This window comes from Gorilla gorilla, chromosome Y (genome assembly GCF_029281585.2).
Source record: "Gorilla gorilla gorilla isolate KB3781 chromosome Y, NHGRI_mGorGor1-v2.1_pri, whole genome shotgun sequence".
In the NCBI taxonomy this organism is placed as follows: Eukaryota; Metazoa; Chordata; class Mammalia; order Primates; family Hominidae; genus Gorilla; species Gorilla gorilla.
The window spans coordinates 40,985,406-41,009,077 of record NC_073248.2 but is presented as its reverse complement, the minus strand read 5'-3'; positions in this window follow the sequence as shown (position 1 = coordinate 41,009,077).

Genomic DNA, 23,672 nt, shown 5'->3' with positions numbered 1-23,672 from the left:
ATTCCATTCGGGTCCAATCCTTTCCATTCCATTCCACTCGTTTCCATTCCGTTCCGTTCCATTCCATTCGGGTCCATTCCATCTAATTCCATTCCAATCGGGTCCATTCCATTCCATTCCATTCCATTCCATTCCATTCCATTCCAATCCATTCTGGTCCTTTCCGTTCCATTCCATTTCATTCCATTCGGGTCCATTCCATTCCACTCCATTCCATTCGGGTCCATTCCATTCCATTCCATTCCTTTCGGGTCCATTCCTTTCCATTCAATTCCATTCGGGTCCATTCCATTCCATTCCCTTCCTTTGGGGTCCATTCCTTTCTATTCGAGTCCATTCCGTTCCATTCCATTCCATTTCATTCAGGTCCATTCCATTCCTTTCCATTCCATCCGGGTCCAATCCTTTCCATTCCATTCCGTTCGTGTCCATTCCATTCCATTCCATTCGGGTCCATTACGTTTTATTCCATTCCATGCGGGTACATTCCATCCCACTCCATTCCAATCGTGTCCATTCCATTCCATTCCATTCCATTCCATTCCATTCCAATCCATTCGGGTCCTTTCCTTTCCATTCCAATCCATTCCATTAGGGTCCATTCCATTCCATTCCATTCCATTCCATTCGGGTCCATTCCGTACCATCATTCCATTCCTTTCGGGTCCATTCCTTTCCATTCAGTTCCATTCGGGTCCATTCCATTCCTTTCCCTTCCATTGGGGTCCATTCCTTTCCATTCGAGTCCATTCCATTCCATTCCATTAAATTCCATTCCATTCCATTCCATTCCCTTCCATTCCATTCCATTCCATTCCATTAAATTCGAGTCCATTCCATTGCATTCCATTCCATTCGGGTCCATTGCGTTGTATTCCGTTCCATTCTGGTCCATTACATTCCATTTCGTTCCGGTCCATTCCGTTGCATTCCATTCCATTCGGGTCCATTCCATTCCATTCCATTCCATTCCATTCGGGTCCACTCCACTCCATTCTAGTCCATTCCATTCCATTCCATTCCATTCCATTCCATTCCATTCCATTCCATTCCATTCCATTCCATTCCATTCGGGTCCATTCCATGCCATTCCATTCCATTCCATTCCATTAAATTCGGGTCCATTCCATTTCATTCCATTCCATTCGGGTCCATTGCGTTGCATTCCATTCCATTCGGGTCCATTCCGTTCCGTTCCGTTCCATTCGGGTCCATTCCATTTCATTCGAGTCTATTGCATTCCGTTCCATTCCATTCCATTCCATTCCATTCCATTCCATTCCATTCCATTCCATTCCATTCCATTCCTTTCCATTCCATTCCATTCGTGTCCATTCCATTCCTTTCCATTCCATTCGTGTCCAATCCTTTCCAATCCATTCCATTCGGGTCCATTCCGTTCCATTCCATTCCATTCGGGTCCATTCCATTCCATTCCATTCGGGTCCATTCCGTTCCATTCCATTCCATTCGGTTCCATTCCGTTTCATTCAATTCCATTCGGGTCCATTCCACCTAATTCCATTCCAATCGGGTCCATTCCATTCCATTCCATTCCATTCCAATCCATTCGGGTCCTTTCCGTTCCATTCCATTTCATTCCATTCGGGTCCATTGCATTCCATTCCATTCCACTCCATTCGGGTCCATTCCGTTCCTCTCCATTCCTTTCGGGTCCATTCCTTTCCATTCTATTCCATTCGGGTCCTTTCCATTCTTTTCCCTTACATTGGGGTCCATACCTTTCTATTCGAGTCCATTCCGTTCCATTCCATTCCATTCCATTCCTTTCCATTCCATTCCATTCCATTCCATTCCATTCCATTTCATTTAATTCAGGTCCATTCCATTGCATACCATTCCATTCGGGTCCACTGCGTTGCATTCCATTCCATTCGGGTGCATTCCGTTCCATTCCGTTCCATTCGGGTCCATTCCATTTCATTCGAGTCTATTGCATTCCATTCCATTCCATTCCATTCCAATCAATTCCATTCCATTCCATTCGGGTCCATGCAATTGCATTCCATTCCACTCCATTCCATTCCATTCCGTTGCATTCCACTCCATTCGGATCCATTCCTTTCCATTCCATTCCATTCGGTTCCATTCCTTTCCAATCGGGTCCATTCCATTCCATACCATTCCATTCGTGTCCATTCCATTCCATTCTGGTCCATTCCATTCCAATCCATTCCATTCCATTCCATTCCTTTCAGGTCCATTCCGTTGCATTCCATTCTATTCGGGTCCATTCCGTTAAATTCCATTCTATTCGGGTCCATTCCATTCCATTCCATTACTTTCGGGTCCATTCCGTTCCGTTCTTTTCCATTCTGGTCCATTCCGTTGTATTCCATTCCATTCTGGTCCATTCCATTCCATTCGGTTCCACTCCGTTCCATTCCATTCCATTCCGGTCCATTCCACTCCATTCGCCTCCATTCCATTCCATTCCTTTCCATTCCAATCCATTCCATTCCATGCAATTCCATTCCATTCCATTCCATTCCATTCGGGTCCACTCCATGTCATTCCATTCCGTTCCATTTGGGTCCGTTCCATTCCATTCGGGTCCATTCCATTGCATTCCATATCACTCTCCATTCCGGTCCATTCCATTCCATTCCATTCCATTCCATTCCATTCCAGTCCATTCGGGTCCGTTCCGTTCCTTTCCATTCCATTCGGTTCCATTCCTTTCCATTAGGGTCCATTCCATTACATTCCCTTCCATTCGTGTCCATTCCATTCCATTCGGGTCCATTCCATTCCAATCCATTCCATTCCATTCCATTCCATTCGGGTCTATTCCGTTCCATTCCATTCTATTCGGGTCCATTCCGTTCCATTCCATTTCTTTCGGATCTATTCCGTTCCGTTCCATTCTATTCTGGTCCATTCCTTTCCATTCCGTTCCATTCGGGTCCATTCCGTTCCTTTCCATTCCATTCGGGTCCACTCCGTTCCATTTCGTTCCATTGGGGTCCATTCCATTTCATTCGAGTCTATTGCATTCCATTCCATTCCTTTCCATTCCAATCCATTCCATTACATTCCATTAGCGTCCATTGCATTCCATTCCATTCCATTCCATTCCATTCCATTCCATTCCATTCCATTCCATTCCATTCCATTCCATTCCATTCGTGTCCATTCCATTCCTTTCCATTCCATTCGGGTCCAATCCTTTCCATTCCATTCCACTCGTTTCCATTCCGTTCCGTTCCATTCCATTCGGGTCCATTCCATCTAATTCCATTCCAATCGGGTCCACTCCATTCCATTCCATTCCATTCCATTCCAATCCATTCTGGTCCTTTCCGTTCCATTCCATTTCATTCCATTCGGGTCCATTCCATTCCACTCCATTCCATTCGGGTCCATTCCATTCCATTCCATTCCTTTCGGGTCCATTCCTTTCCATTCAATTCCATTCGGGTCCATTCCATTCCATTCCCTTCCTTTGGGGTCCATTCCTTTCTATTCGAGTCCATTCCGTTCCATTCCATTCCATTCCATTCAGGTCCATTGCATTCCTTTCCATTCCATCCGGGTCCAATCCTTTCCATTCCATTCCATTCGTGTCCATTACGATCCATTCCATTCCATTCGGGTCCATTCCATTCCATTCCATTCGGGTCCATTACGTTTTATTCCATTCCATGCGGGTACATTCCATCCCACTCCATTCCAATCGTGTCCATTCCATTCCATTCCATTCCATTCCATTCCATTCCATTCCATTCCATTCCATTCCATTCCATTCCATTCCAATCCATTCGGGTCCTTTCCTTTCCATTCCAATCCATTCCATTAGGGTCCATTCCATTCCATTCCATTCCATTCCATTCCATTCCATTCCATTCGGGTCCATTCCGTTCCATTCCATTCCTTTCGGATCCATTCCTTTCCATTCAGTTCCATTCGGGTCCATTCCATTCCTTTCCCTTCCATTGGGGTCCATTCCTTTCCATTCGAGTCCATTCCATTCCATTCCATTAAATTCCATTCCATTCCATTCCAATCCATTAAATTCCATTCCATTCCATTTCATTCCCTTCCATTCCATTCCATTCCATTCCGTTAAATTCGGGTCCATTCCATTGCATTCCATTCCATTCGGGTCCATTGCGTTGTATTCCATTCCATTCTGGTCCATTACATTCCATTTCGTTCGGGTCCATTCCGTTGCATTCCATTCCATTCGGGTCCATTCCATTCCATTCCATTCCATTCGGGTCCACTCCACTCCATTCTAGTCCGTTCCATTCCATTCCATTCCATTCCATTCCATTCCATTCCATTCCATTCCATTCGGGTCCATTCCATGCCATTCCATTCCATTCCATTCCATTAAATTCGGGTCCATTCCATTTCATTCCATTCCATTCGGGTCCATTGCGTTGCATTCCATTCCATTCGGGTCCATTCCGTTCCGTTCCGTTTCATTCGGGTCCATTCCATTTCATTCGAGTCTATTGCATTCCGTTCCATTCCATTCCATTCCATTCCATTCCATTCCATTCCATTCCATTCCATTCCATTCCATTCCATTTCATTAAATTCAGGTCCATTCCATTGCATACCATTCCTTTCAGGTCCATTGCGTTGCATTCCATTCCTTTCGGGTGCATTCCGTTCCATTCCGTTCCATTCGGGTCCATTCCATTTCATTCGAGTCTATTGCATTCCATTCCATTCCATTCCATTCCATTCCAATCATTTCCATTCCATTCCATTAGCGTCCATTCCATTCCATTCCATTCCATTCCATTCCGTTCCATTCCATTCCATTCCATTCCTTTCTATTCCATTCCATTCGTGTCCATTCCATTCCTTTCCATTCCATTCGGGTCCAATCCTTTCCTATCCATTCCATTCAGGTCCCTTCCATTCCATTCCATTCCATTCCATTCCATTCCAATCCATTCCGTTCCTTTAAGCTCCATTCCATGCCATTCTATTCGGGTCCATTCCATTCCATTCCTTTCCATTCGGGTCCATTCCGTTCCATTCCATTCCTTTCGGGTCCATTCCTTTCCATTCATTTCCATTCGGGTCCGTTCCATTCCATTCCCTTCCATTGGGGTCCATTCCTTTCCATTCGAGTCCATTCCGTTCCATTCCATTCCATTCCATTCTTTCCATTCCTTTCCATTCCATTCCATTCCATTCCATTCCATTCCATTAAATTCGGGTCCGTTCCATTGCATTCCATTCCATTCGGGTCCATTGTTTTGCATTCCATTCCATTCTGGTCCATTACATTCCATTCCGTTCGGGTCCATTCCATTGCATTCCATTCCATTCGGGTCCTTTCCATTCTATTCCATTCCATTCGGGTCCACTCCACTCCATTCTGGTCCATTCCATTCCATTCAATTCCATTCCATTCCGTTCCATTCGGGTCCATTCCATGCCATTCCATTCCACTCCATTCCGTTCCATTCCATTCCATTCCATTCCATTCCATTCCATTTCGTTAAATTCAGGTCCATTCCATTGCATACCATTCCTTTCAGGTCCATTGCGTTGCATTCCATTCCATTCGGGTGCATTCCGTTCCACTCCGTTCCATTCGGGTCCATTCCATTTCATTCGAGTCTATTGCATTCCATTCCATTCCATTCCATTCCAATCAATTCCATTCCATTCCATTAGCGTCCATTCCATTCCATTCCATTCCATTCCATTCCGTTCCATTCCATTCCATTCCATTCCTTTCTATTCCATTCCATTCGTGTCCATTCCATTCCTTTCCATTCCATTCGGGTCCAATCCTTTCCTATCCATTCCATTCAGGTCCCTTCCATTCCATTCCATTCCATTCCATTCCATTCCAATCCATTCCGTTCCTTTAAGCTCCATTCCATGCCATTCTATTCGGGTCCATTCCATTCCATTCCTTTCCATTCGGGTCCATTCCGTTCCATTCCATTCCTTTCGGGTCCATTCCTTTCCATTCATTTCCATTCGGGTCCGTTCCATTCCATTCCCTTCCATTGGGGTCCATTCCTTTCCATTCGAGTCCATTCCGTTCCATTCCATTCCATTCCATTCTTTCCATTCCTTTCCATTCCATTCCATTCCATTCCATTCCATTCCATTAAATTCGGGTCCATTCCATTGCATTCCATTCCATTCGGGTCCATTGTTTTGCATTCCATTCCATTCTGGTCCATTACATTCCATTCCGTTCGGGTCCATTCCATTGCATTCCATTCCATTCGGGTCCTTTCCATTCTATTCCATTCCATTCGGGTCCACTCCACTCCATTCTGGTCCATTCCATTCCATTCAATTCCATTCCATTCCGTTCCATTCGGGTCCATTCCATGCCATTCCATTCCACTCCATTCCGTTCCATTCCATTCCATTCCGTTCCATTCCACTCCATTCGGATCCATTCCTTTCCATTCCATTCCATTCGCTTCCATTCCTTTCCAATCGGTTCCATTCCATTCCATACCCTCACATTCGTGTCCATTCCATTCCATTCGGGTCCATTCCATTCCATTCCATTCTATTCCATTCCATTCCTTTCTGGACCATTCCATTCCATTCGGGTCCATACCATTCCATTCCATTCCATTCCATTCCATTCCATTCCATTCCATTCCATTCCATTCCATTCCATTCCATTCCTTTCCATTCCATCCCATTCCATTCCATTCCATTCCATTCCATTCCATTCCATTCCATTCCATTCCATTCCATTCGGGTCCATTCCATTCCATTCCACTCCATTCCATTCCATTCGGGTACATTCCATTCCTTTCCATTCCATTCGTATTCAATCCGTTCCATTCCATTGCATTCGGGTCCATTCCATTCAATTCCATTCCATTCGTGTCCATTCCATTCCATTCCTTTCGGGTCCATTCCGGTTCATTCCATTCCACTCGGGTCCATTCCGTCGCATTCCATTCCATTCGGGTCCATTCCATTCCATTTGGGTCCATTCCATTCCATTCCATTCCATTCCAATCCATTCGGGTCCTTTCCGTTCCATTCCATTTCATTCCATTCGGGTCCACTCCACTCCATTCTGGTCCATTCCATTCCATTCAATTCCATTCCATTCCATTCCATTCGGGTCCATTCCATGCCATTCCATTCCACTCCATTCCGTTCCATTCCATTCCATTCGGGTCCATTCCATTCCATTCCATTTCATTCCATTCCATTCCATTCCATTCCATTCCATTCCATTCCATTCCATTCCATTCCATTCCATTCCATTCCATTTCATTAAATTCAGGTCCATTCCATTGCATACCATTCCTTTCAGGTCCATTGCGTTGCATTCCATTCCATTCGGGTGCATTCCGTTCCATTCCGTTCCATTCGGGTCCATTCCATTTCATTCGAGTCTATTGCATTCCATTCCATTCCATTCCATTCCATTCCAATCAATTCCATTCCATTCCATTAGCGTCCATTCCATTCCATTCCATTCCATTCCATTCCGTTCCATTCCATTCCATTCCATTCCTTTCTATTCCATTCCATTCGTGTCCATTCCATTCCTTTCCATTCCATTCGGGTCCAATCCTTTCCTATCCATTCCATTCAGGTCCCTTCCATTCCATTCCATTCCATTCCATTCCATTCCAATCCATTCCGTTCCTTTAAGCTCCATTCCATGCCATTCTATTCGGGTCCATTCCATTCCATTCCTTTCCATTCGGGTCCATTCCGTTCCATTCCATTCCTTTCGGGTCCATTCCTTTCCATTCATTTCCATTCGGGTCCGTTCCATTCCATTCCCTTCCATTGGGGTCCATTCCTTTCCATTCGAGTCCATTCCGTTCCATTCCATTCCATTCCATTCTTTCCATTCCTTTCCATTCCATTCCATTCCATTCCATTCCATTCCATTAAATTCGGGTCCATTCCATTGCATTCCATTCCATTCGGGTCCATTGTTTTGCATTCCATTCCATTCTGGTCCATTACATTCCATTCCGTTCGGGTCCATTCCATTGCATTCCATTCCATTCGGGTCCTTTCCATTCTATTCCATTCCATTCGGGTCCACTCCACTCCATTCTGGTCCATTCCATTCCATTCAATTCCATTCCATTCCGTTCCATTCGGGTCCATTCCATGCCATTCCATTCCACTCCATTCCGTTCCATTCCATTCCATTCCGTTCCATTCCACTCCATTCGGATCCATTCCTTTCCATTCCATTCCATTCGCTTCCATTCCTTTCCAATCGGTTCCATTCCATTCCATACCCTCACATTCGTGTCCATTCCATTCCATTCGGGTCCATTCCATTCCATTCCATTCTATTCCATTCCATTCCTTTCAGGACCATTCCATTCCATTCGGGTCCATACCATTCCATTCCATTCCATTCCATTCCATTCCATTCCATTCCATTCCATTCCATTCCATTCCATTCCATTCCATTCCTTTCCATTCCATCCCATTCCATTCCATTCCATTCCATTCCATTCCATTCCATCCCATTCCATTCCATTCCATTCCATTCCATTCGGGTCCATTCCATTCCATTCCACTCCATTCCATTCCATTCGGGTACATTCCATTCCTTTCCATTCCATTCGTATTCAATCCGTTCCATTCCATTGCATTCGGGTCCATTCCATTCAATTCCATTCCATTCGTGTCCATTCCATTCCATTCCATTCGGGTCCATTCCGGTTCATTTCATTCCACTCTGGTCCATTCCGTCGCATTCCATTCCATTCGGGTCCATTCCATTCCATTCGGGTCCATTCCATTCCATTCCATTCCATTCCAATCCATTCGGGTCCTTTCCGTTCCATTCCATTTCATTCCATTCGGGTCCACTCCACTCCATTCTGGTCCATTCCATTCCATTCAATTCCATTCCATTCCATTCCATTCCGGTCCATTCCATGACATTCCATTCCGTTCCTTTCGGTTCCATTCCGTTACATTCGGGTCCATTCCATGCTATTCCGTTCCACTCCATTCCGTTCCATTCCATTCCATTCCTTTCCATTCCGTTCCATTCGCTTCCATTCCTTTCCAATCGGGTCCATTCCATTCCATACCCTTCCATTCGTGTCCATTCCATTCCATTCGGGTCCGTTCCATTCCAATCCACTCCATTCCATTCCATTCCATTCGGGTCCGTTCCATTCCAATCCATTCCATTCCATTCCATTCCATTCGGGTCCATTCCGTTCCATTCCATTACTTTCGGATCTATTCCGTTCCGTTCCATTCTATTCTGGTCCATTCCATTCCATTCCATTCCATTCGGTTACACTCCGTTCCACTCCGTTCCATTCGGGTCCATTCCAATTCATTCGAGTCTATTGCATTCCATTCCATTCCATTCCATTCCAATCCATTCCATTCCATTCCATTAGCGTCCATTCCATTGCATTCCATTCCATTCCGTTCCAATCCATTCCATTCCATTCCATTCCATTCCATTGCATTGGTGTCCATTCCATTCCTTTCCATTCCATTCGGGTCCAATCCTTTCCATTCCATTCCATTCGGGTCCATTCCATCTAATTCCATTCCAATCGGGTCCATTCCATTCCATTCCATTCCATTCCATTCCATTCCATTCCATTCCAATCCATTCGTGTCCTTTCCGTTCCATTCCATTTCATTTCATTCGGGTCCATTCCATCCCACTCCATTCCATTGGGGTCCATTCCGTTGCATTCCATTCCTTTCGGGTCCATTCCTTTCCATTCAATTCCATTCGGGTCCATTCCATTCCATTCCCTTCCATTGGGGTCCATTCCTTTCTATTAGAGTCCATTCCGTTCCATTCCATTCCATTACATTCAGGTCCATTCCATTCCTTTCCATTCCATTCGGGTCCAATCCTTTCAATTCCATTCCATTCGTGTCCATTACGATCCATTCCATTCCATTCGGGTCCATTGCATTCCATTCCATTCGGGTCCATTCCGTTTCATTCCATTCCATGCGGGTCCATTCCGTCCCACTCCATTCCAATCGGGTCCATTCCATTCCATTCCATTCCATTCCATTCCATTCCATTCCATTCCATTCCATTCCATTCCATTCCATTCCATTCCATTCGGGTTCGTTCCGTTCCATTCCATTCCATTCCATTACGGTCCATTCCATTCCATTCCATTCCATTGCAATCCATTCGGGTCCTTTCCGTTCCATCCCATTCCATTCCATTCGGGTCCATTCCGTTCCATGCCATTCCATTCGGGTCCATTCCTATCCAATCCATTCCATTCGCGTCTATTCTGCTGCATTCCATTCCATACGTGTCCAACAGATTCCATTCCATTCCATTCGGTTCCATTCCATTCCATTCGGGTCCGTTTCATTCCATTCCATTCTATTCCATTCCATTCCATTCAGTACCATTCCATTCCATTCGGGTCCATACCATTCCATTCCATTCCATTCCATTCCATTCCATTCCATTCCATTCCATTCCATTCCATTCCATTCCATTTCATTCCATTCCATTCCATTTCATTCCATTCCATTCGGGTGCATTCCATTCCATTCCACTCCATTCCATTCCGTTCGGGTACATTACATTGTTTCCATTCCATTCGTGTCCAATCCGTTCCGTTTCATTCCATTCGGGTCCCCTCCGTTCCATTCCATTCCATTCGGGTCCATTCCATTCCATTCCATTCAGGTCCATTCCGGTTCATTCCATTCCACTAGGCTCCATTCCGTCACATTGCATTCCATTCGGGTCCATTCCATTCCATTCGGGTCCATTCCATTCCATTCCATTCCATTCCATTCCATTCCATTCAGGTCCATTCCATTCCTTTCCATTCCATTCGGGTCCAATCGTTTCCATTCCATTCCATTCGTCTCCGTTACGATCCATTCCATTCCATTCGTTTCCATTCCATTCCATCCCATTCGGGTCCATTCCGTTTCATTCCATTCCATGCGGGTCCATTCCGTCCCACTCCATTCCAATCGGGTCCATTCCATTCCATTCCATTCCATTCCATTCCATTCCATTCCATTCCAATCCATTCGGGTCCTTTCCGTTCCATTCCATTCCATTCCATTCGGATCCATTCCATTCCATTCCATTCCATTCGGGTCCACTCCGTTCCATTCCATTCTTTTCGGGTCCATTCCTTTACATTCAATTCCATTCGGGTCCATTCCACTCCATTCCCTTCCATTGGGGTCCATTCTATTCCATTCGAGTCCATTCCGTTCCATTCCATTCCATTCCTTTCCATTCCATTCCATTCCATTCCATTCCATTCCATTCCATTCCATTCCATTCCATTCCATTCCATTCCATTAAATTCGGGTCCATTCCATTGCATTCCATTCCATTCGGGTCCATTCCGTTGCATTCCATTCCATTCGGGTCCATTCCATTCCATTCCATTCCATTCGGGTTCATTCCACTCCATTCTGGTGCATTCCATACCATTAAATTCCATTCCATTCCATTCAATTCCATTCCATTCCATTCCATTCGGTTCCGTTCCATGCCATTCCATTCCGTTCCATTCGGTTCCATTCCATTCCATTCGGGTCCATTCAATTGCATTCCATTCCACTCCATTCCATTCCATTCCGTTGCATTCCACTCCATTCGGATCCATTCCTTTCCATTCCATTCCATTCGGTTCCATTCCTTTCCCATCGGGTCCATTCCATTCCATACCATTCCATTCGTTTCCATTCCATTCCATTCGGGTCCATTCCATTTCAATCCATTCCATTCCATTCCATTCCTTTCGGGTCCACTCCACTCCATTCTAGTCCATTCCATTCCATTCCATTCCATTCCATTCCATTCCATTCCATTCCATTCCATTCCATTCCATTCCGTTCCATACGGTTCCATTCCATTCCATTCGGGTGCATTCAATTGCATTCAATTCCACTCCATTCCATTCTATTCCGTTGCATTCCACTCCATTCGGATCCATTCCTTTCCATTCCATTCCATTCTGTTCCATTCCTTTCCAATAGGGTCCATTCCAATCCATACCCTTCCATTCGTGTCCATTCCATTCCATTCGGGTACATTCCATTCCAATCCATGCCATTCCATTCCATTCCTTTCGGGTCCATTCCGTTCCATTGCATTCTATTCGGGTCCATTCCGTTAAATTCCATTCTATTCGAGTCCATTCCGTTCCATTCCATTACTTTCGGGTCCATTCCGTTCCGTTCTTTTCCATTCTGGTCCATTTCGTTGCATTCCATTCCATTCGGGTCCATTGCATTCCATTCCGTTCCATTCCATTCGGTTCCATTCCGTTCCATTCCATTCCATTCCGGTCCATTCCACTCCATTCGCCTCCATTCCATTCCATTCCATTCCATTCCATTCCAATCCATTCCAGTCCATTCCATTCAATTCCATGCCATTCCATTCCGTTCCATTCGGGTCCATTCCATTCCATTCGAGTCTATTCCATTCCATTCCATTCCATTCCATTCCATTGCATTCCATTCCATTAGCGTCCTTTCCATTCCACTCCGTTCCATTCCATTCGGGTACATTCCATTACTTTCCATTCCATTCGTGTCCAATCCATTGCATTCCATTCCATTCGGGTCCATTCCGTTCCATTCCATTCCATTCGGGTCCATTCCATTCCATTCCATTCCATTCCATTCCATTCCATTCCATTCCATTCCATTTCATTCCATTCCATTCCATTTCATTCCATTCCATTCGGGTGCATTCCATTCCATTCCACTCCATTCCATTCCGTTCGGGTACATTACATTGTTTCCATTCCATTCGTGTCCAATCCGTTCCGTTTCATTCCATTCGGGTCCCCTCCGTTCCATTCCATTCCATTCGGGTCCATTCCATTCCATTCCATTCAGGTCCATTCCGGTTCATTCCATTCCACTAGGCTCCATTCCGTCACATTGCATTCCATTCGGGTCCATTCCATTCCATTCGGGTCCATTCCATTCCATTCCATTCCATTCCATTCCATTCCATTCCATTCAGGTCCATTCCATTCCTTTCCATTCCATTCGGGTCCAATCGTTTCCATTCCATTCCATTCGTCTCCGTTACGATCCATTCCATTCCATTCGTTTCCATTCCATTCCATCCCATTCGGGTCCATTCCGTTTCATTTCATTCCATGCGGGTCCATTCCGTCCCACTCCATTCCAATCGGGTCCATTCCATTCCATTCCATTCCATTCCATTCCATTCCATTCCATTCCAATCCATTCGGGTCCTTTCCGTTCCATTCCATTCCATTCCATTCGGATCCATTCCATTCCATTCCATTCCATTCGGGTCCACTCCGTTCCATTCCATTCTTTTCGGGTCCATTCCTTTACATTCAATTCCATTCGGGTCCATTCCACTCCATTCCCTTCCATTGGGGTCCATTCTATTCCATTCGAGTCCATTCCGTTCCATTCCATTCCATTCCTTTCCATTCCATTCCATTCCATTCCATTCCATTCCATTCCATTCCATTCCATTCCATTCCATTCCATTCCATTCCATTAAATTCGGGTCCATTCCATTGCATTCCATTCCATTCGGGTCCATTCCGTTGCATTCCATTCCATTCGGGTCCATTCCATTCCATTCCATTCCATTCGGGTTCATTCCACTCCATTCTGGTGCATTCCATACCATTAAATTCCATTCCATTCCATTCAATTCCATTCCATTCCATTCCATTCGGTTCCGTTCCATGCCATTCCATTCCGTTCCATTCGGTTCCATTCCATTCCATTCGGGTCCATTCAATTGCATTCCATTCCACTCCATTCCATTCCATTCCGTTGCATTCCACTCCATTCGGATCCATTCCTTTCCATTCCATTCCATTCGGTTCCATTCCTTTCCCATCGGGTCCATTCCATTCCATACCATTCCATTCGTTTCCATTCCATTCCATTCGGGTCCATTCCATTCCAATCCATTCCATTCCATTCCATTCCATTCCTTTCGGGCCATTCCGTTAAATTCCATTCTATTCGGGTCCATTCCGTTCCATTCCATTACTTTCGGGTCCATTCCGTTCCGTTCTTTTCCATTATGGTCCATTCCGTTGCATTCCATTCCATTCTGGTCCATTCCATTCCATTCCATTCCATTCGGTTCCATTCCGTTCCATTCCATTCCATTCCGGTCCATTCCACTCCATTCGCCTCCATTCCATTCCATTCCTTTCCATTCCAATCCATTCCATTCCATTCCATTCCATTCCATTCCATTCCATTCCATTCCATTCCATTCCATTCCTTTCGGGTCCACTCCATGTCATTCCATTCCGTTCCATTTGGGTCCGTTCCATTCCATTCGGGTCAATTCCTTTGCATTCCATACCACTCCACTCCGGTCCATTCCATTCCATTCCATTCCATTCCATTCCATTACATTTCATTCCATTCGGGTCCGTTCCGTTCCTTTCCATTCCATTCGGTTCCATTCCTTTCCATTAGGGTCCATTCCATTACATTCCCTTCCATTCGTGTCCATTCCATTCCATTCGGGTCCATTCCATTCCAATCCATTCCATTCCATTCCATTCCATTCGGGTCTATTCCGTTCCATTCCATTCTATTCGGTTCCATTCCGGTCCATTCCATTTCTTTCTGATCTATTCCGTTCCGTTCCATTCTATTCTGGTCCATTCCATTCCATTCTGTTCCATTCGGGTCCATTCCGTTCCTTTCCATTCCATTCGGGTCCACTCCATTCCATTCCATTTCATTCAGGTCCATTCCCGTTCATTCCATTCCACTCGGGTCCATTCTGTGGCATTCCATTCCATTCGGGTCCATTCCATTCCATTCCATTCCATTCCATTCCATTCCATTCCATTCCATTCCATTCCATTCCATTCCATTCGGGTTCATTCCCTTCCATTCCTTTCCATTCGGATCCACTCCATTGCATTCGTGTCCATTTCATTCCATGCCATTCCATTCGGGTCCATTCCGTTCCTTTCCATTCCTTTCGGTTCCATTCCCTTCCATTCCATTCCATTCGGGTCCATTCCATTACATTCCCTTCCATTGGGGTCCATTCCATTCCATTCTCGTCCATAGCATTCCATTCCATTCCATTCCATTCCATTCCATTCCATTCTATTCCATTCTATTCCATTCCATTCCATTCCATTCCATTCGGGTCCATTCCATTGCATTCCATTCCATTCGGGTCCATTGCGTTGCATTCCATTTCATTCTGGTCCATTACATTCCATTCCATTCGTGTCCATTCCTTTCCATTCCGTTCCATTGGGGTCCATTCCGTTCCATTCCACTGCATTCAGGTCCATTCCATTCCATTCTATTCCACTCGTTTCCATTCCATTCCATTCCAATCCGTTCGGTTCCATTCCATTCAATTCCGTCCCATTCGTGTCCCTTCCGTTTCCATTGGGGTGCATTCCATTCCATTCCATTCCATTCGGGTCAATTCCATTCCATTCCATTCCATTCAGGTCCATTCGTGTCCCTTCCATTTCCATTCGGGTCCATTCCATTGCATTCCTTTCCATTCGGGTCCATTGCGTTGCTTTCCATTCCTTTGTGGTCCATTACATTCCATTCCATTCTGGTCCGTCCCTTTCCATTACATTCCATTGGGGTCCATTCCGTTCCATTCCATTCCATTCAGGTCCATTCCGTTCCGTTCTATTCCATTTGGGTCCATTCCATTCCATTCCAATCCATTCGGGTCCTTTCCGTTCCATTCCATTTCTTTCCATTCGGGTCCATTCCATTCCACTCCATTCCATTCGGGTCCATTCCGTTCTATTCCATTCCTTTCGGGTCCATTCCTTTCCATGCAATTCCTTTCGGGTCCATTCCATTCCATTCCCTTCCATTGGGGTCCATTCCTTTCTATTCGAGTCCATTCCGTTCCATTCCATTCCATTCCAATCCATTCCATTCCATTCCATTCCATTCCATTCCATTCCATGCCATTCCATTCCATTCCATTCCATTCCCTTAAATTCGGGTCCATTCCATTGCATTCCATTCCATTCGGGTCCATTGCGTTGCATTCCATTCCATTCGGGTCCATTCCGTTCCATTCCGTTCCATTCGGGTCCATTCCATTTCATTCGAGTCTATTGCATTCCATTCCATTCCATTCCATTCCAATTCATTCCATTCCATTCCATTAGCGTCCATTCCATTCCATTCCATTCCATTCCAATCCTTTCGAGTCCTTTCCGTTCCATTCCATTCCATTCCATTCCGGTCCATTCCATTCCATTCCATTCCATTCGGGTCCATTCCGTTCCATTCCATTCCTTTCGTGTCCATTCCTTTCCATTCAATTCCATTCGGGTCCATTCCATTCCATTCCCTTCCATTGGGGTCCATTCCTTTCCATTCGAGTCCATTCCGTTGCATTCCATTCCATTCCATTCCATTCCATTCCATTCCATTCCATTCCATTCCATTAAATTCGGGTCCATTCCATTGCATTCCATTCCATTCCGGTCCATTGCATTGCATTCCATTCCGTTCTGGTCCATTACATTCCATTCCGTTCGGGACCATTCCATTGCATTCCATTCCATTCGGGTCCATTCCATTCCCTTCCATTCCATTCGGGTCCACTCCACTCCATTCTGGTCCATTCCATTCCATTCAATTCCATTCCATTCCATTCCATTCGGGTCCATTCTATGCCATTCCATTCCGTTCCATTCGGTTCCATTCCATTCCATTGGGGTCCATTCCATGCCATTCCATTCCACTCCATTCCGTTCCATTCCATTCCATTCCGTTCCATACCACTCCATTCGGATGCATTCCTTTCCATTCCATTCCATTCGCTTCCATTCCTTTCCAATCGGGTCCATTCCACTCCATACCCTTCCACTCGTGTCCATTCCACTCCATCCGTGTCCATTCCATTCCAGTCCATTCCATTCCATTCCATTCTTTTCGGATCCATTCCGTTCCATTCCATTAATTTCGGGTCCATTCCGTTCCATTACATTCCATTCGGGTCCGTTCCATTCCATTCCATTCCGTTCGGGTTCGTTCCCTTCCATTCCTTTCTATTGGTGTCCGTTCCGTTCCATTCCATTCCATTTGGGTCCGTTCCGTTCCATTCCATTGCATTCGTGTCTGTTCCACTCCATTCCATTCCATTCGGGTTCGTTCCGTTGCATTCCTTTCCATTCAGGTCCACGCCCTTCCATTCCATTCCATTCCATTCGGGTCCCTTCTGTTCCATTCCATTCCATTCGGGTCTCTTCCGTTCCATTACATTCCATTCGCGTTCATTCAGTTCCATTCCATTCCATTCCATTCGGCTCCTTTCATACCATTCCATTCCTTTCGTGTCCGTTCCATTCCATTCGGGTCCTTTCCCTTCCATTCCATTGCATTCGGGTCCATTCCGTGGCATTCCATTCCATTCGGGTTAATTCCAATCCATTCCATTCCATTCGGGTCCATTCCGTTCCATGCCATTCCTTTCGGGTCCATTCCTATCCAGTCCATTCCATTCGGGTCTATTCTGCTGCATTCCATTCCATATGTGTCCAATAGATTCCATTCCATTCCATTCGGGTCCATTCCATTCCATTCGGGTCCGTTCCACTCCATTCCATTCTATTCCATTCCATTCCATTCAGGAACATTCCATTCCATTCGGGTCCACACCATTCCATTCCATTCCATTCCATTGCATTCCATTCCATTCCATTCCATTCCATTCTGGTCCATTCCATTCCACTCCACTCCATTCCATTCCATTCGGGTACATTCCATTCCTTTCCATTCCATTCGTGTCCAATCCGTTCCATTCCACTTCATTCGGGTCCATTCCGTTCCATTCCATTCCATTCTGGTCCAATCCATTCCATTCCATTCTGGTCCATTCCGCTTCATTCCATTCCACTCGGGTCCATTCCGTCGCATTCCATTCCATTCGGGTCCATTCCATTCCATTCCATTCCATTCCATTCCATTCCATTCAGGTCCATTCCATTCCTTTCCATTCGGGTCCATTAAGTTTAATTCCATTCCTTTCGGGTCCATTGCTTTCCATTCAATTCCGTTCGGGTCCATTCCATTCCATTCCCTTCCATTGGGGTCCATTCCTTTCCATTCGAGCCCATTCCGTTCCATTCCATTCCATTCCATTCCATTCCATTCCATTCCATTCCATTCCATTCCATTCCATTCCATTCCATTCCATTCCATTCCATTCCATTCCATTAAATTTGGGTCCATTCCATTGATTTCCATTCCATTCGGGTCCATTGCGTTGCATTCCATTCCATTCTGGTCCATTACATTCCATTCCGTTCGGGTACATTCCATTGCATTCCATACCATTTGGGTCCATTCCGTTCCATTTCATTCCATTCGGGTCCACTCCACTCCATTCTGGTCCATTCCATTCCATTCCATTCCATTTCTTTCCATTCCATTCCATTCGGGTCCATTCCATGCCATTCCATTCCGTTCCATTCGGTTCGATTCCACTCCATTCGGGTCCATTTCATGCCATTCCATTCCACTCCATTGCATTCGGGTCCATTCCATTCCATTCCATTCCTTTCGGGTCCATTTCTTTCCATTCAATTCCATTTGGGTCCATTCCATTCCATTCCCTTCCATTGGGGTCCATTCCTTTCTATTCGAGTCCATTCCGTTCCTTTCCATTCCATTCCATTCAGGTCCATTCCATTCCTTTCCATTCCATTCGGGTCCAATCCTTTCCATTCCATTCCATTCGTGTCCGTTACGATCCATTCCATTCCATTAGGGTCCATTGCATTCCATTCCATTTGGGTCCATTCCGTTTCATTCCATTCCATGCGGGTCCATTCCGTCCCACTCCATTCCAATCGGGTCCATTCCATTCCATTCCATTCCATTCCATTCCATTCCAATCCATTCCAATCCATTCGTGTCTTTCCGTTCCATTCCATTCCATTCCATTCGGGTCCATTCCGTTCCATGCCATTCCATTCGGGTCCATTCCTATCCAATCCATTCCATTCGCGTCTATTCTGCTGCATTCCATTCCATATGTGTCCAATAGATTCCATTCCATTCCATTCGGTTCCATTCCATTCCATTCGGGTCAGTTCCATTCCATTCCATTCTATTCCATTCCATTCCATTCAGTACCATTCCATTCCATTCGGGTCCATACCATTCCATTCTACTCCACTCCATTCCGTTCCATTCGGGTACATTCCATTCCTTTCCATTCCATTCGTGTCCAATCCGTTCCATTCCACTCAATTCGGGTCCATTCCGTTCCATTCCATTCCATTCGGGTCCAATCCATTCCATTCTATTCGGGTCCATTCCGTTCCATTCCATTTCTTTCGGATCTATTCCTTTCCGTTCCATTCTATTCTGGTCCATTCCGTTCCATTCCGTTCCATTCGGGTCCATTCCGTTCCTTTCCATTCCATTCGGTTCCACTCCGTTCCATTCCGTTCCATTCGGGTCCATTCCATTTCATTCGAGTCTATTGCATTCCATTCCATTCCATTCCATTCCAATCCATTCCATTAGATTCCATTAGCATCCATTCCATTCCATTCCATTCCATTCCATTCCATTCCATTCCATTCCATTCCATTCCATTCCATTCCATTCCATTCCATTCCATTCCATTCGTGTCCATTCCATTCCTTTCCATTCCATTCGGGTCCAATCCTTTCCATTCCATTCCATTGGTTTCCATTCCGTTCCATTCCATTCCATTCGGGTCCATTCCATCTAATTCCATTCCAATCGGGTCCATTCCATTCCATTCCATTCCATTGCATTCCAATCCATTCGGGTACTTTCCGTTCCATTCCATTTCATTCCATTCGGGTCCATTCCATTCCACTCTATTCCATTCGGGTCCATTCCGTTCCATTCCATTCCTTTCGGGTCCATTCCTTTCCATTCAATTCCATTCGGGTCCATTCCATTCCATTCCCTTCCTTTGGGGTCCATTCCTTTCTATTCGAGTCCATTCCGTTCCACTCCATTCCACTCCATTCAGGTCCATTCCATTCCTTTCCATTCCATCCGGGTCCAATCCTTTCCATTCCATTCCATTCGTGTCCGTTACGATCCATTCCATTCCATTCGGGTCCATTCCATTCCATTCCATTCGGGTCCATTAAGTTTTATTCCATTCCATGCGGGTCCATTCCGTCCCACTCCATTCCAATCGTGTCCATTCCATTCCATTCCTTTCCATTCCATTCCATTCCATTCCATTCCATTCCATTCCAATCCATTCGGGTCCTTTCCGTTCCATTCCATTCCATTCCATTAGGGTCCATTCCATTCCATTCCATTCCATTCGGGTCCATTCCGTTCCATTCCATTCCTTTCGGGTCCATTCCTTTCCATTCAGTTCCATTCGGGTCCATTCCATTCCATTCCCTTCCATTGGGGTCCATTCCTTTCCAATCGAGTCCATTCCATTCCATTCCATTAAATTCCATTCCATTCCATTCCATTCCCTTCCATTCCATTCCATTCCATTAAATTCGGGTCCATTCCATTGCATTCCATTCCATTCGGGTCCATTGCGTTGTATTCCATTCCATTCTGGTCCATTACATTCCATTTCGTTCGGGTCCATTCCGTTGCATTCCATTCCATTCGTGTCCATTCCATTCCATTCCATTCCTTTCGGGTCCACTCCACTCCATTCTAGTCCATTCCATTCCATTCCATTCCATTCCATTCCATTCCATTCCATTCCATTCCATTCCATTCCGTTCCATACGGTTCCATTCCATTCCATTCGGGTGCATTCAATTGCATTCAATTCCACTCCATTCCATTCTATTCCGTTGCATTCCACTCCATTCGGATCCATTCCTTTCCATTCCATTCCATTCTGTTCCATTCCTTTCCAATAGGGTCCATTCCAATCCATACCCTTCCATTCGTGTCCATTCCATTCCATTCGGGTACATTCCATTCCAATCCATGCCATTCCATTCCATTCCTTTCGGGTCCATTCCGTTCCATTGCATTCTATTCGGGTCCATTCCGTTAAATTCCATTCTATTCGAGTCCATTCCGTTCCATTCCATTACTTTCGGGTCCATTCCGTTCCGTTCTTTTCCATTCTGGTCCATTTCGTTGCATTCCATTCCATTCGGGTCCATTGCATTCCATTCCGTTCCATTCCATTCGGTTCCATTCCGTTCCATTCCATTCCATTCCGGTCCATTCCACTCCATTCGCCTCCATTCCATTCCATTCCATTCCATTCCATTCCAATCCATTCCTGTCCATTCCATTCAATTCCATGCCATTCCATTCCATTCCATTTGGGTCCATTCCATTGCATTCCATACCACTCCATTCCATTCCATTCCATTCCATTCCATTCCATTCTGTCCATTCGGGTCCATTCCGTTCCGTTCCGTTCCATTCGGTTCCATTCCTTTCCATTAGGGTCCATTCCATTACATTCCCTTCCATTCGTGTCCATTCCATTCCATTCGGGTCCATTCCATTCCAATCCATTCCATTCCATTCCATTCCATTCGGGTCTAATCCGTTCCATTGCATTCTATTCGGGTCCATTCCGTTCCATTCCATTACTTTCGGATTTATTCCGTTCCGTTCCATTCTATTCTGGTCCATTCCGTTCCATTCCATTCCATTCGGGTCAAATCCGTTCCATTCCATTCCATTCGGGTCCACTCCGTTCCATTTCGTTCCATTCGGGTCCATTCCATTTCATTCGAGTCTATTGCATTCCATTCCATTCCATTCCATTCCAATCCATTCCATTCCATTCCATTAGCGTCCATTCCTTTCCATTCCATTCCATTCCATTCCATTCCATTCCATTCCATTCCATTCCATTCCATTCCATTCCATTCCATTCCATTCCATTTCATTCCATTCCATTCCATTCGTGTCCATTCCATTCCTTTCCATTCCTTTCGGGTCCAATCCTTTCCATTCCATTCCATTCTTGTCCATTCCGTTCCATTCCATTCCATTCGGGTCCATTCCATCTAATTCCATTCCAATCGCGTCCATTCCATTCCATTCCATTCCAATCCATTCGGGTCCATTCCGTTCCATTCCATTCCTTTCGGGTCCATTCCTTTCCATTCAATTCCATTCGGGTCCATTCCATTCCATTCCCTTCCATTGGGGTCCATTCCTTTCTATTCGAGTCCATTCCATTCCATTCCATTCCATTCCATTCCATGCCATTCCATTCCATTCCATTCCTTTAAATTCGGGTCCATTCCATTTCATTCCATTCCATTCGGGTCCATTGCGTTGCATTCCATTCCATTCGGGTCCATTCCGTTCCGTTCCGTTCCATTCGGGTCCATTGCATTTCATTCGATTCTATTGCATTCCATTCCATTCCATTCCATTCCATTCCATTCCATTCCATTCCATTCCATTCCATTCCATTCCATTCCATTCCATTCCATTCGTGTCCATTCCATTCCTTTCAATTCCATTCGGGTCCAATCCTTTCCAATCCATTCCATTCGGGTCCATTCCGTTCCATTCCAATCCATTCGGGTCCATTCCATTCCATTCCATTCGGGTCCATTCCGTATCATTCCATTCCATTCGGGTCCATTCCATCCTATTCCATTCCAATCGGGTCCATTCAATTTCATTCCATTCCATTCCAATCCATTCGGGTCCTTTCCGTTCCATTCCATTCCATTCCATTCGGGTCCATTCCATTCCATTCCATTCCATTCGGGTCCTTTCCGTTCCATTCCATTCCATTCCATTCGGGTCCATTCCATTCCATTCCATTCCTTTCGTGTCCATTCCTTTCCATTCAATTCCACTCGGGTCCATTCCATTCCATTCCCTTCCATTGGGGTCCATTCCTTTCCATTCGAGTCCATTCCATTCCATTCCATTCCATTCCATTCCATTCCATTCCATTGCATTCCATTAAATTCGGGTCCATTCCATTCGGGTCCATTGCGTTGCATTCCATTCCATTCTGGTCCATTACATTCCATTCCGTTCGGGTCCATTCCATTGCAATCCATTCCATTCGGGTCCATTCCATTCCATTCCATTCTACTCCGGTCCATTCCGTTCTATTCCATTACTTTCGGGTCCATTCCGTTCCGTTCTTTTCCATTCTGGTCCATTCCTTTCCATCCCATTCCTTTCGGGTCCATTCCATTCCATTCCATTCCATTCGGGTCCATTCCGTTCCATTCCGTTCCATTCGGGTCCATTCCATTCCATTCGAGTCTATTCCATTCCATTCCATTCCATTCCATTCCATTGCATTCCATTCCATTAGCGTCCTTTCCATTCCACTCCGTTCCATTCCATTCGGGTACATTCCATTACTTTCCATTCCATTCGTGTCCAATCCATTGCATTCCATTCCATTCGGGTCCATTCCGTTCCATTCCATTCCATTCGGGTCCATTCCATTCCATTCCATTCAGGTCCATTCCCGTTCATTCCATTCCACTCGGGTCCATTCCGTGGCATTCCATTCCATTCGGGTCCATTCCATTCCATTCCATTCCATTCCATTCCATTCCTTTCCATTCGGGTCCATTCCCTTCCATTCCTTTCCATTCGGGTCCACTCCATTCCATTCGTGTCCATTTCATTCCATGCCATTCCATTCCGGTCCGTTCCACTCCATTCGCCTCCATTCCATTCCATTCCTTTCCATTCCATTCCAATCCATTCCATTC